Source organism: Stegodyphus dumicola, chromosome X1, assembly GCF_044657685.1.
Source record: "Stegodyphus dumicola isolate Sdum_Otavi_A_Nest chromosome X1, ASM4465768v1".
NCBI lineage: Eukaryota > Metazoa > Arthropoda > Arachnida > Araneae > Eresidae > Stegodyphus > Stegodyphus dumicola.
Window position 1 is genome coordinate 175,986,297 of NC_140780.1, and position 14,647 is coordinate 176,000,943.

The following is a 14,647-nucleotide window of genomic DNA, read 5'->3' on the forward strand; positions in this document are numbered from 1 at the left end:
CTAAATGATTAATGCTATATTAATCATTTAGCCATTCGTGTATTCCTTTTGATCTCATTTCATCAATGAAGTCCAACATTCTGTAACTCATTAATATTAGGAAAATATGTGTAGTTATTTTATCTGTGTTTGGTTCTGGCAAAATTTTATATAGGATGAATTGATTTACTATGCAGCCTTCTATAGCATAATGTCTTTGCAGTATACGTCTGCTCATGCAAGCAGCTATTACACTAATAAAATGTGGTTGCATACAATTTTATATAGTTGCATACAACTGCATTTCTGTGCGGCACTATTTCTTCAGAGTGTGCAGCACAATTATTTATACATTTACATTAAAATATTATGCATTTATTCTGCTTTTATATTGAAAGACTGATGTGAAAGGAAAGTCTTAAATCTCATTTCGAATACGCTGTTGCTTTTAGGAGGAGAAAAACAGCAGAATGCTGAGGTAGGAAATTATCCTTCCTTCACTAAAAAATATAATTATTCTGTGTAAATGGAAGATATGGTCGTCAGTTTAAAATAGTACATTATTTGTATCAATATTAGCATTTTGATCTCATAATATTGTGGAGTTGTTTATTTACAACATTAGTATTTTCTTCACATTATGAAATCCCAGGTAATATTTCATATTTCCTTTATTTTATTTGGGCAGTACCTCTCTGGACATCACATATTCAATTATTTCAGGAATTTATAATATAAAAAATACTTTGTTGAATTGTAGATTTCGGCGTTATATATTTTTTTATATAAATCATCCTTATACGGTATGTATCTTAGAAAATTCTTCTGTGCCCATTTATGGTGCTTATACCCTCTCTCTTTTATTCGACGATGTTTCTTCAACAAAACATTTTCAGTGACATACTGGTAAATCTTAAATGTTTCGTATTTCTAATTTTTTTGTTCGTGAAGGGAACATCGTTGGCTACAATCATTTGTATTTTTTCTTCTGATATTTTTTTTAATTCATGAATTTTGCTGTCTACTTTTTTCTTCCCTTTAGCAGCTAAGCATTTAATTAATAACAATGATCAAAGTATAGCTTACAGAATTTGCAGCGGCCATCCGCGGCCAAAAACTACAGATTAACAGGTAAGAATTACCGAAAGCTCACTGGTGATGTTTTATCACCAAAACAGTTATAAAAAAATGTGATTCAGTATAATAGATAAGTACCATGAGTACTCTTGAATCATGTGCCTGAATACAGAGCCGGTGCAACTGGTGCGGCAGGATGTAGGTGCAGCAAAATGTTTAGAATTTAGGAGGGCACTGGATGGCAGAATTTATAAACTGCAGAGAATGACCCCTGTGGCAAAAAGACTAGCGTAAACCCTGCTTGAGTAATTTTGTATCAGTTATAATCACTACTATATAAATCATAAATAATTTTGCTAATTCAGGGACTTATATGGTTCTGTATCATTCCCACCCCAGTCATCAGTCATCTTAGAACACAAAGCATAGTTTTACTGGTTTCTTTCTCATATGCTGCTATATTTTTACTGCTTTGTAATTACATATTATATTTTCCATTCATGCTACCGACTTCAGTGTAGTAAATACACCAGGAATATTTTTGTATCTTATCACATATGATTTTTCAAGACTAAACTATCAATTTTATATGTTTTATTGTTATATTTTTATATATTTATCTAAAAATTTTCTTATTATTTGTGTTGCTATATTTTCTTCTTACTTGCTTTACTATACAAATCTTCCTGTTGCTATATTTTTGTATTTTTGTAGTATATTTATCCCTATTATTATAATATTGCAGTTTTGTGCCTCATAATAGGAAATTCACATACTTTAACACTGTAAATTATGTTTTTTTTCATAAAATATAATTTAATACAGAAAGTCATTGTTCTTTGTGTCTTTCTATCATTATGTCAGGCGTTCATTTATTAATTTGTTTGTGAGTGCTTTGCGTTGTTGGTTTTCAATTATTTTTTCCTTTCCTCCATTTTGTACTGTTCACAAAAATGGCTGAATCATAAATTCTGTTTGTTTACCTTTGTAAATTTTCCAAGTTTCCATATAAATGCGGTAGAAAACTGCAGTTTGGAAAAATGGTTTCCAGAAAAGGGGTAAGTTAAAAATCATAAATGACGCACAGATTTATGACTACAAAAGAAACTTATGAGCAAATTTTAGATACAATTTCACTAATAAGCAGGAACTTTTCATGATGAGGTCTGTAATCAGAGATTTTTTGAGGTAGGATATTGCATGTTTATATTGTTTCAATGAAATGAATGCCATTGTTTTGCAGTCCGTTTGGTAACAGATGGTTCATGATGAAACACTAAAATATGAATAAGAGTAGCTTTATGGCACTTTAGCTGTGGATTTGCTTTTAGGTTGTAGTGTCCAGGTGGTTAAACCTCTATCTGGATACAGGAGTAGCAGGAAACTACACAGAAGAAGGGTTCAAACCCTTTATTAACTCTTTAAAATTTACACTGTGTCAACTTGACACTAACAAACTTCGCCTCTACAGTGGTGGCCAAAATTGTGGACACTTTTGAAAATTTGTATGTTTTTGAACTTTGTATGCTTATAGAAAATGTTACGTTTTGCAAAATGCAAACTTGTATATAACATTTTAAAGAGAATTTATTACTGAATTCAATACAAAACACAAAATTCAATTATTTGCAATACAAAAAAAGTTATATGTACTTTAATATAAATAAAAAACACAGTTATGAAGTGGTTTGTAATGTCTAGCTTTCCTAGCCAATCACTGTTCTTGTTCTGAGAACCAGTCAAATGTTAGTAACTGCCAGTAGAAGCTGACATCATGTTTACACTTGAAACAATTCATTATTTTGCTTTGTTCTGTAGAAGGAGGACCTGTTTCTTATACACTGCAATTACAAGTAGGAATTTTTGTAAAATTTTTTAATATTTAGTCAAGAAGCAATAACATCAAATAAAAGAGTAGATTGGACACCAAGAAAGAGATGTAATATTATTGTGTTACGAGAAAGTGGTCTTTCCTATGCTGAAATTGCAAGACAGGTGGGTGGTTCAGTGACTGCATCTGGAGTCCGAAAGTTTTGTTTACGATATCAGGAGACAAGTTCAATAAAAAACAAATAAGAAAAAGGCCGAAAAAGGTGCACCACATCTATTGATGACAGAAGAATAAAAAGACTATGTCTCCAAGATAGAAAAATGTCATCAGCGGCCATCAGAAGTGATCTGAATGATGCTGGTGTTTCTGTCAGTTCAAGAACAATCAGGAGAAGATTAACAGATGTTGGACTGAGAGGTAGAATTCCACGAAAAAAAGCCTTATCTTAATTTTCAGCAACGAAAAAAAGACTACAGTGGTCAAAGGAACACATTAATTGGACAGATGATCAGTGGTCACAAGTTATATGGAGTGATGAAACTAAGATATCGTTATTCGGTAGTGATGGACGAAAATATGTAAGACGTAGAATAGGAGAAGAGCTACATCCTGACTGCATTCAAGCAACTGTGAAGAACCCAGTTAGTGTTATGATTTGGTCATACATGTCAGCAGATGGTATTGGTCGCCTTCATGTCACATGTCATCGATGGGACACTGAATGCCAGAAAATACATTGACACTATTCTAGAACCAAAACTTCTACCTTCCATCAGAGATCTCTTTCCCAACAATGCTTAGTTTATTTTTCAGCAGGATTCTGCTCCTTGCCACACGGCCAAAATATCGAAAGAGTGGTTTCGTACAAAGAGCATTAAATTATTGTCATGGCAGGAAAACAGTCCTGACCTCAATCCTATTGAAAATTTGTGGCAAAGTTTGAAAACTCTAGTCCGAATGAGGCGCCCATCAAATAAAAGGGAACTAATTGAGGCTATAATTGTTTCCTGGCATCATGTAATAACGAAAGAAGAGCTTAAAACTCTTGTCAGTTCAATGAAACGTCGATGTGAAGCTGTAATAAAAAATAAAGGGTACCCTACTAAGTACTGATAACATATAAGCATACAAAGTTCAAAAACATAAAAATTTCCAAAAGTGTCCACAATTTTGGCCACCACTGTACTTGGGCGGTAACTGAAAAGCAGGTAATTGAAAATGAAAAGTTGAAATATTTAACAAGTGCTAAACTAATCTACAGGGCTCTGCGAGATACTGACTTTCTACCCCCTCTATAACTAGTGGCAGCAGATAAATGCATTTAAGCCACTTGAACCAGCGATTAGCAATTGTACCTACGGCAGATGCGGCTGCTCGAACCCAACTCTCTCACTTCCCTTCTAAAACCTTGGTATTTAAACTTTCCTCCTCAAAGTAGAATTTGCATTCTTCCACGCGCGCTACCAAAGTTAACTATTCTGGAACTGACGATTAGGGGAATGAAGGCTTATAGGAAAGTCTGAACTAAAATTTAAATTATTAGTTAAAACAAATATAAATCCCTACAAGGTACTGAGGTTAATGTGATCAATACAGCTAGCTCTATGGAAATCCAGTTACAAAGTGCCCCTAACTTCCTTTCCCGAGTTATAGAAATGGATGGGATATAATTGCATGCAGACAAAGACTTTACAGCATTTTACTTTAAAATTTTAATGAGTCTTTTCTTGAGAATTACAAACAAAAATGTAAAGATAACAGTCTACTTCGAAACTAAAGTTCACATTTCAAAGATAATCTTACGAGGAACCACATTTCACTACTTTTCATCAACCTAGGCATAAAATCTTTAGCTTACAGATTTGGACAGGAACTTTTCTCCTCGCTACCCATTCCAACATAAATAATCAACGGCTATAGTTTCTAGTAGTTCCATTCTTATGATCTGCCACGCTTACGTCAGACTCGACTGCCGTAGACTCAGGCGAGAACAGGAGAACAGACATCCAACATAAGACAACTGCAGGGTACCGGCTGACTGAATAATTGACGAACTGACCAACTATCGGTTCCAGTCAACTGCTTAAAACCCTACGCTCTTCTCAAAATCTACATAATTATCTGGAGGAAACGAGCTCGTGACTGAGTTCGAAGTGATAGAACAGTATGCAAATTGTCACAGTTTTATAAATAGCTAAGTTTTACTGTGGCTGTAAACATATGTAGGTATTTTCTCTTTTCTTTCGTCTATGCATTAACATACAGATTTATGAAAAAGAATAAAAAAAAAACAAAGTGTAAGTAATCATTTTGTATTTTCTTCACTTATGGAAATGTGTTAGAATTAACAGCACTCCGAATAAAAACGCTGAGAAAAAAATTTAATCTTTTTTTTTTTCCTGAAAATATTGATATTTTTCTTTATCGAAATCCAGTATATTATTCTTTTAACAATAAGATGAATATTGAAAATTGTTAAATGTGACGTAGCTAGAGGGAGGCAAGTTAGACATTTGTCCCCGAGCGCAACATTCAGAGGATGCTAAATTGATGTTGCAAAATTTTAGAATGGAATGTTTTCCATCCCTGGGAAACGGGGTAGGGGCGAAATCTTCAGTTCTCCCCGGATGCTGAAAATTTTAGTAACAGATCTGGTCACGTGTTTCAGATCGATGACTAATTTGATACTGAAACTATTTACAGTTTACTATTCAAAATGCGGCATTTTTTAAATTAGCATTCATGAATCTTTTAAAGCAATTTTCCTTAATGTATAGTCAAACTTTTCTAAATACGGTAATTAAAACTGCCTTAAAATTTATGTTTGAGGCACGTACGCATGTAAGTCTTTGCAAAGATCTGTCATCTACCAACTATTATGAATAAGAATTTAAAATTGTTTGAAATTCAGGGAGGTTAGCAGATCTTGTTAACACGTTGATTCCTGACACGTATAAGGACCAATTTGAGCAGAGTGATTTGGCAGCCGAAAAAAATTGTAATTTCCGTATAAAACTGCAGGAAAGGTGACCAATCAGTGGTACATGCGGTCACAAACATGAACATCACTGTGACCCAATGGTGGATCACGAGGCCCCCAAAATAAACTTATTAAAAATCTTTTATTGCAATTACAAGTTTTCAACGTGCCCATCTTCACGATAACGCACTACATGAGGGATATTGTTAACAACAATGACGAACGTAACATCGCAGGAGGAATCTGCATAAGTACCGTTTTATGGCATCTTTCAGTTCTGACATATTTCATATATTTAATACGTACATCTTAGATTTCAGATAATCCCACAACCAGAAATCCATCGGAGTGCGGTCGAGGGATTGCGGTTTCCACGGAATTGCGTGGGAGTTACGGGAGGAGACTGTAAGGTATGGTTAATATTAGAGAACTTCTTATTCTCTTGAGAAAGAACCACTGGGTTCGCCGAAGAGGCCGAAAAGTAATCAAGGAAAAACTCGTTAGGGACACACTCCCTCTGGTGCAGTTTTCTTGGGACGAAATCGAAAAGGAAAGGAAGGGGCTTTTGTCTGAGAAATGTCATAGGTAGAAGTCGTACCATGCGATTGTCTGATCATGCGGAAGCTTTGTCTGTTCTTTCTGTAACTATGTTGATATTTTACTTTAACCCAGAAATCTTTGTTTAAGTTTTAAAATAAATATTTAAAAGACCGCTGGTCTGATTATTTTCCATCTCGGAAGCTCGCTTACTTTACAAGACTCTACCTTGAAATCCTGTATACGTTGAAACTTGTAACTCTAACAAAAGTTCCCCCCTGTCTTCTCTTGTGTTGTCATTGGTCTTTAACAATGTTTTCATTTGCAAATGTTTTACGCTGGCAATTTTCGTCATACGTGCATCGTCTTAACGCCATTTGATCAGTTTGCGCAGGAAAAGAATAGGTGTTGCCGTTCAAGAATTTTGAAATTTTTTCACTGCAGCCGTAACCGGGAGAGTTCTATTGTTTTAAATCATTACAATCTCAAGCGCGTAGCTTCAAATAATCTTAAATTTCATTTCAGTTGTGTAAAACGGACAGACCGCTATAGGTTCATATGTCGGGGAAGTTTTTTTATAACCACCCTGTATGTATAATTTCTAAACACTTGTTTGGTATTGGCCTAAGATTGTGGATATTGTTGTTTTTCCAATCATGTTACGTATATATTACGCAATCTATCAGAGATTATGATATCCAAGTACTTAATTTACGTCCTTATAGCATTTGTACATTAAATAAGTACAGATTTAGGCCAATTTTATTTTATTTGTTTCTTCTTTCTGGTATATAATATCAAATAAATTAATGATTTCAGGATTAAGCTTGATTTTCCAACTAGCATGCGATTGCTCTATGCTACGCATGTAATCTTGAAAATTTTTGTTTTACGTGATTAACATTTTTTTTCCCATTTGACTGCTACTACAGTATCATCTAATTAGGGAAGTATAGCACTGCTGATGGAACTTGAGAAAATTTGAAGCAAAGAAGTAGGTAAAGGAATGTCCAGAAACGAAATCCTTGCTACACCTCTAACTTAGGTAGTTTAGTTTCAGAAATATATCTGCCTTGATGATAAAGGAAGTTCTGTTGTTTGAAGTACGGAAGTTTGAAGTTTTAATTGTTTGAAGTTAATCATCAGAATGAACACTATCAAAACCATGACATTATTTAAAGTAGATGTTCTAACCTTTTAAAAGAACCGTCTTTTTCATCGATTCACCCTGTATTTTCTCTATAATATACTACATCATACAACATAATCACAAAACAAATTATTGTACATAAAACGTGTAAACAAGCACCTTTATGGTCTACTCAGAAAAAAAAAGAGAAATGCAAAATGAAAGGAATTTGTTATCGCTGTTTACATCCACGACACCTTAGCATTAATTGTACTTCTAAAATAAGATGTGAATTATGTAAACAACGACATGCCACTATAATTAGTTTTAAAAACGAAAACGGCGAAATTAAGGAAGAACAAATTGAAATTAAGGCTTTAACGAATAATTCCTCCTATGAGAGTGTAATCTTGCAAACTTCAATTGTCAATGTTTACGGAAATGGTGAAAACAATTTTATACGAATAATTCTGGATACCGGAAGTAGCAGATCATACATCAGTGCATTTCTTGCGGCGAAATTAAAACTAAAATCTTTAGGTCAGGAAAGTGTGACACATGGGCTTTTTGGAGGGATAGAAAAAAGAGAAAATCATAGCAAGTATCTAATTAAGTAATCCAGAAACAGGATTCACATGCAAAATGGAAGTTATGAGTCAAAAACCATATGTTCACATATTTCAAAATTGGAGGATAGGGACTGCATAAAGAAACTAAGAGGTTGCAAAATTTTTCCCAGTGATGTAACTAATGAGAATTCTTGTTTATTTGAAGAAAAAAAAACCTAATGAAATATACACATGCTTGTAGGAGCAGATTATGCTGGAAAACTCTTTACAGAGGAAATAAAACACGTAACGGAGAGTTTAGTAGTAATGAATACACACCTTGGCCGGACAATATTAGGGAGAACAAGGGCAAAGGAAAATAATTTAATGAAGTTCTTTATCACTACGCATTAGTGACAGAAAAGTTTGTGACCTGTGGTCTCTTGAATCTATCGGACTAACTGAACCAGCTCTTTCCCAAACAAAACAAGAAATAGAAAAGGGATACAGAAAATTATTTTATCCGTACTTTAGAAAGAGATGACGCTGGAAAGTATCAATCAGGTGTCACTTCCATGGCTTCAAATTCATCCTGTGTTGCCATATAAAAGCATCCTTGCAGAAAGGCGTCTGAAGACTTGCGTGAGAACCCTTCAGACTAATTCCTTAGAAGCCTAAGAAACTGTTTTAAAGGATTGGGTAGAAGAAGGAATAATTGAACCTGTCGATATTTCGGACGCAGAAAGGATAAAAGGGCATTATCTGCCACATAGAGCAGTATTTCGGGAAAATTCGGCCAGTATTCGACGCATCTGCAAAGGAGATAAATCGGTATCTCTGAACGACTGCCTGGAAGTGGGTCCTAAATAATTTGAATTAATCCTAAAAATTTTGACAAAATTTCGAGAGGGGACGTACGGGGGTAATTTCGCATATAAAAAGAGCCTTTCTGCAGATAGGTGTGAACCAAGCGGATAGAGATTTTCTCTTCCTATGGTGGGAGAAAGGCCAACATGAAAAACTGACTACGACACCGAAGGGTTGTATTCGGCGTAAACGCCAGCCCCATTTTACTCCCTGCCACGATTAACTAACATTTGAAAAATGTACCAAACTAACATCAGAAAATAGCTTCAAAGTTAAAGAAAGCCATGTATGTGGATAACTGTGTAGCGAGCATGGAGTTAGCTGAAGAATTGAACTCATTTACACTGCTGACCACCCAAATTGCAACACCAAGAAAGACAAGAGATATCACAACAAAATTTATTTAGTAGATAACATGTTGACCAAGTATCAAATAATTAAATTTATAGACTTCTCTGAAGTGTGGTTCCTTCCAGAATCAGTAGCCAGAGTAGCCGCCATTGTTAGAGATCACCGCTGCCACACGCCTCGAAATTGATTCAAAGAGACTTTGGATGTGTTCTTGGGGTACAGCAGACCGCGCAGCTTCCACACGTTGCCAAACATGATCTGGTGTGGCAGCTGTGGATGTAATCTGGGTAAATCCTTCAGCAACCATGGACCACATGTTTTCTATGGGCAAAAACCATATGTTCACATATTTCAAAATTGGAAGATAGGGACTGCATAAAGAAACTAAGAGGTTGCAAAATTTTTCCCAGTGATGTAACTAATGAGACTTCTTGTTTATTTGAAGAAAAAAAAAACGAGCGAGCGGGAGCGAGCCGGCCAGGGAAGCAATTCAATCTAACGATTGACGAAGAACCTTGGACAGTGCGTGCCACGTGTGGTCTCACGTTATCCTGTTGAAATATGGCTGTGCGCAAGCCCTGAAGTTAAGGAAGGACAACTGGCTCCAACACCTCGGAGATGTAGCGCTGGCAGTTTAAAGTACCGGCAATGCGTACCAGAGGATTGCGAGAGTGATATCCAATACCGCCCCATACCATAATACCCGGTGCAGGACCATTGTGGCGGTGCATAACGCAGCTGTTCAGCATCCTCTCTCCAAGGTGTCTCCAGACTCGAATCCGACCATCGTGGTGTTGCAGACAGAAGCGTGACTCGTCAGTAAAGACAGTTTCATTCCATTCTACCGTTCACGTCCTTTTTCATCGCACCATTGGCGGCGGAGACATCTGTGGTTCTGCGTCAAGAGTAGACGTAGTAATGGACGTCTTTCGGACAGACCACTCTGTTGTAAACGGCGTTGAATGGTACGCGCAGACACTGGATGATGCGTTACAGACTGAATGTGCTGTGCTATGGTTTGTGATGTGACTGAGCGATCCGTCACTGCCATGCGCACAATGTTCCTGTCATCACGTGAAGTGATGCACTCAGGTGGATGCGATCAAACACGTCGGTACGTCGTACCCTCCTGCATCCAACGGTCACATATTCGCATTACAGTTGTTTGGTTTCGTCCAACACGACTACCTATTTCCCTGAAAGATAATCCACACTCTCGGTAGGCCACTATCCTTCCTCTGTCGAATTCGGATACTTGATCAAACGATGATCGCTGTTTACTACGAGGCATAATTGATAGGTTTTAAAAAAAAAACCACAAAAAAAACACAATTGCCGAACTTGAAATCGTCGAAAACTCCAAGCCTTAAATAGCGCATTGAAGTGGCGCCACAGGCGCGCGTGATGTGCGTCTGCGCTTAAATTCTAATCATTTGCATATCTCACCTCCGCTAATGTATGTTGTAAATTTCATGTTATTTGCATTCTTCCTTCAATGTGTTTCATTTACGGTGGCCAGCAGTGTATCAAGGGATGTAGAGAAAAAAATGGTTACCTCAAAATTTGACCTAAGAGGTTGGAAACATAATAGACTTAAAAATGAAACTTTAATTTCAAACCTTTGTAATGAAGATTATGAAGATGTGTCAATATTGGGATTGAAATGGGACTTGTTTGACGATACTTTGTATTGTAACGTAAAATGTGAAGAAAATCCTGTATTGTGCAAAAGATCAGTTCTTTTCGAATTGAGTAAAATCTTTGACCCAATTGTGTTTACTAGTCCAGTTACTCTCCTGCCTAAACTGATTCTGCAGGAGTGCTGAAAAATAGAAAATTAACTGGGATACTAATCTGCCGAATGATCTAGTAAAGTAATTTTTTACATGGTCATCTCAGTTAAAATATTTGAAAGACATCAAAATTCCTAGACTGCTTCCCCAAATAGACGAAAGTACCACTATGCATGTATTTTTAGACGCAAGCAAGGACGCTTTAGCGACCTACAGTTTCCTTAGACACAGCGGTAAGGGTGGAATCACTTGTCAATTAATAACAATCTAGAGCTAGAGTTGCTCTCCTAAAAGCACTCACCATACCTCGACTAGAGATACTCGCTTGCACTATTGGAGCTAGGCTCTCTCATACAGTAAGAGAAGACTTAAAGCTAAAAGAAGTTTCATTTTTTTTACTGGACAGATGCCACAAATGCCCTCTTTTGGATAAAAGAGAAAGAAAATTTGTGCACTTTTGTAGCCAATCGAGTAAATGAGATTCGAAAATTGAGTAAATGAGATTCGAAAGGCTCATTTTTCATCTTGCCTGCTTCCAAAAATACCTAATGTCTCTACAATTGCGCCCGAACTAAAAGGGTGTTGGATAATGATTCTCCTCACCCAGGATTTGTCGAATGGGTCCCCTAAAACCCCAGTCGACTTTTAAAAGGGGGAGTGTATAAGGTATTTCTCCCGCCTTCCAAGCGTGTCTTCGTGGTGTAGTGGTCAGCACACTGAACCGGTATTTCAAAGGTCCGTGGTTCGATTCCTGGCGAAGGCGATTGCCCATTTTTCATCTCTCGGCTTTTCCAATTAATCTAATGTCGCTACCGTGGAGCCCGAACTAAAAAGGGTGTTGGATGATAATTCTCCTCACCCAGGATTTGGCGATTGGGTTCCCTAAAAACTCCAGTCGTCCTTTAAAAGGGGGATTACATAAGGTATTTCTCCGGCCTTTCTTTCGTGGTGTAGTGGTTCTGCACGCTGGGCCGGTATTCCAGAGGTCCGTGGTTCGATTCCCGGCGAAAATGTTTGCTAATTTTTCATCTTGGGATGTAGAGAAAGAATGGTTACCTCAAATACCTAATGTCTCTACAAGTTTAAAAAAATGATTCATTAGATTTACGTTTTATCATTTGTTGTATTATTCTTAATTTTAATTTTCCGAATATGAACAAGCTTTCAGAAGCAAAATCATAGATTATAATTCCGCGAAAATTCAATTTTAATTAATGAGATGGCTGCGCTTGATATACTGATGCATTTTATTTTCTAATATTTCGTATAAAATAGCTTAATTCTTAAATCACATCTTTCAAAAATATTCAGCCTGTTTCTGATTTTCTGTAGTAAATTATTAACTTGAAGCATACTTCTACTAAATAAGAAGAGGCAGAAGTCAATAATGTTGTTTGATAACAACTCTTTAACAATGATTTGGGGGCAATGATATTTTTTTCAGATGAGTTTTAAATTCCGAAACTTAGCTTACATATATCTTGTGTTTGAAAATTTCTCTTTCAATACAGGCAACTCTTCCTACATCATAAGGTCAAATTTATCGCAGTTCAGCAGTTCTATGAACCATGCTGGCACATTCAAATTTTCAATGTCTTAGAAGCGAAGATTAAATTCTTTAAAATTTTGAAAGCGGTTTGCATATAGCATTATATCTTCTGAAGAAGTTTTGTGTTCGTGTTTTGTTTTTGTTTTGTTTTTGTTATTGTTTTGTTTTTTGTTTTTGTTGTTGTTGTCATACTTTGTTATGTTCTTATGTTTTACTTTTCCATAATGCACTTTATTACACCGAAAACATATTTAAGAATAAAAGTATTATTCATTTTTAAAATGCATTAAATAATGTATGTTATTTTTCTCCTTATATTTTTTATATGGTTTCTTCTTTACTACTTAGTTTTATATTAAAAACCAATGATCGATTTTACAGTATCAGTAATATTTTTGTATTCAATGGAATATAAATTAGTGTGCAAAACTCAAACAGGAAATTCATTTTTCAACATGTAATCATGAAAATATTGAAAAGGATGTTTTGCCATCGATACAATGAAAAGCCGTCAGAAGGTATATGTGGGTACACAAAATGCAAGGAGTCATCCTGCACAATGCAAAGCAACTTAAAAAAAAGAAAGGAAGGAGCATTTTCAGGCATCCTTCTGCAAGTAAAAGTGAGATTGTACGTACAGAATGGCTACAAAAACATCGGAACGAATTTTATACGTGGTGCAATGATTTGATGTCTATCAACCAAGAGTTTCGAATTGATAAAAGTGATATTTTACGAGCTTAGAAACCATTATAAACGGCAGGTACAGCTGTGAGTATTTATGGTGGTGGTCGGCCAAGGAAAATACAGCTGTGAATATTGATGGTGGTGGTCGGCCAAGGAAAATAGTGTTGACTGTTGTTGGCCGACCAAGGGAAACAGCGACTTCATAAAGGTGGCCTATTCGCCCATCGTCCTGAACGACATACCATTGACAGCAGCTCATCGCAACTCTGTTTACATTGGTGTAAAAAACACAAAAACTGTACATCTAATCAGGGGAGCCAGATCCTCTTTGACAAACTATTCTCCAGTGGCCAGGCGCCAGTGGATATGAAAAGAGGTAGGGACACATTTTTATTCCACTTAACATCAAGAAAAAAGACCGTTGGTGTAGTCCTCCTTCTTATATGGGAAAACGTTATGATGAACGGAAGGATGGAGCTCCACATTTTCGACAGAGATTCATTAACCGGAGATCGTTACTCTGATGAAGTTATCCCCCACAAGTTTGTCTTCTTCGGGGTGCCATTAATCTGAACTTTGTTTTTTTAAATGAAAATGAAGGGCCACTCAGCACTCTTGCTGTTGAGGAGATCCTGACAAATGAAAGTATCCATAAAATGGATTGACTAGCGTGCTTTCCTGACTCGAATGTCATTAAAAATGTGTGGGATACTTTAGGAAGACGTCTAGCGGCACGATCTTTCCGTCCGGAGAACACCAGAAAACTGAAACAGATGCTTGTTCGAGAATGAGAACTCTTACCCCAAGAACTGTTAGGTAACCTTGTGTTGAGTACAGATAGAGGAATTTGTGGAATAGCATTAAATATGTTTGAGCCGTAAATTAGATCTTGTTAATTATGGATATTAACCGTAAATTAGCTGTTGAAAACCCCAGCCTTGCGATTACTAAAAGATTGGCGGAACTTAGTTCATAAAAAGTAATCCAAGATGTGAGAAAAAATGTTTGTTATAACTGACCTGCAAATTAGTTAGGAAACACATAACCCGAAAGGATGGTTGTTAATGATCTTACGCATAAGGTTTTCGTTGAATTTAGATGTCGATATCTTATTATACTGTATACATGTTTAATTTGAAACAAACACGTATTTAATTAGAAAGATTGCTAAGGTATACCTAATGGGTTGAAAGTAGGAAAAGTACTTCGGGTAATTAATAAAATTTAAAAGTGCGTCTTTTTGTCCAGAGAATAGTAGTAATTAATATTGCGCCCCTTCTAGTTGTTCTTCTGAGTCATGTGCCTCACTCTTGTACCAG

The 14,647-nt window shown here is 36.1% G+C and overlaps 1 protein-coding gene across 9 annotated transcripts in view; it reads left to right on the plus strand.

The window, feature by feature from the left end:
- The window catches only part of LOC118199700 (CUGBP Elav-like family member 2), an 807,763-nt gene that overhangs the window by 707,442 nt on the left and 85,674 nt on the right, over positions 1-14,647 (plus strand). The gene's annotated exons all lie outside the window — the stretch shown is intronic.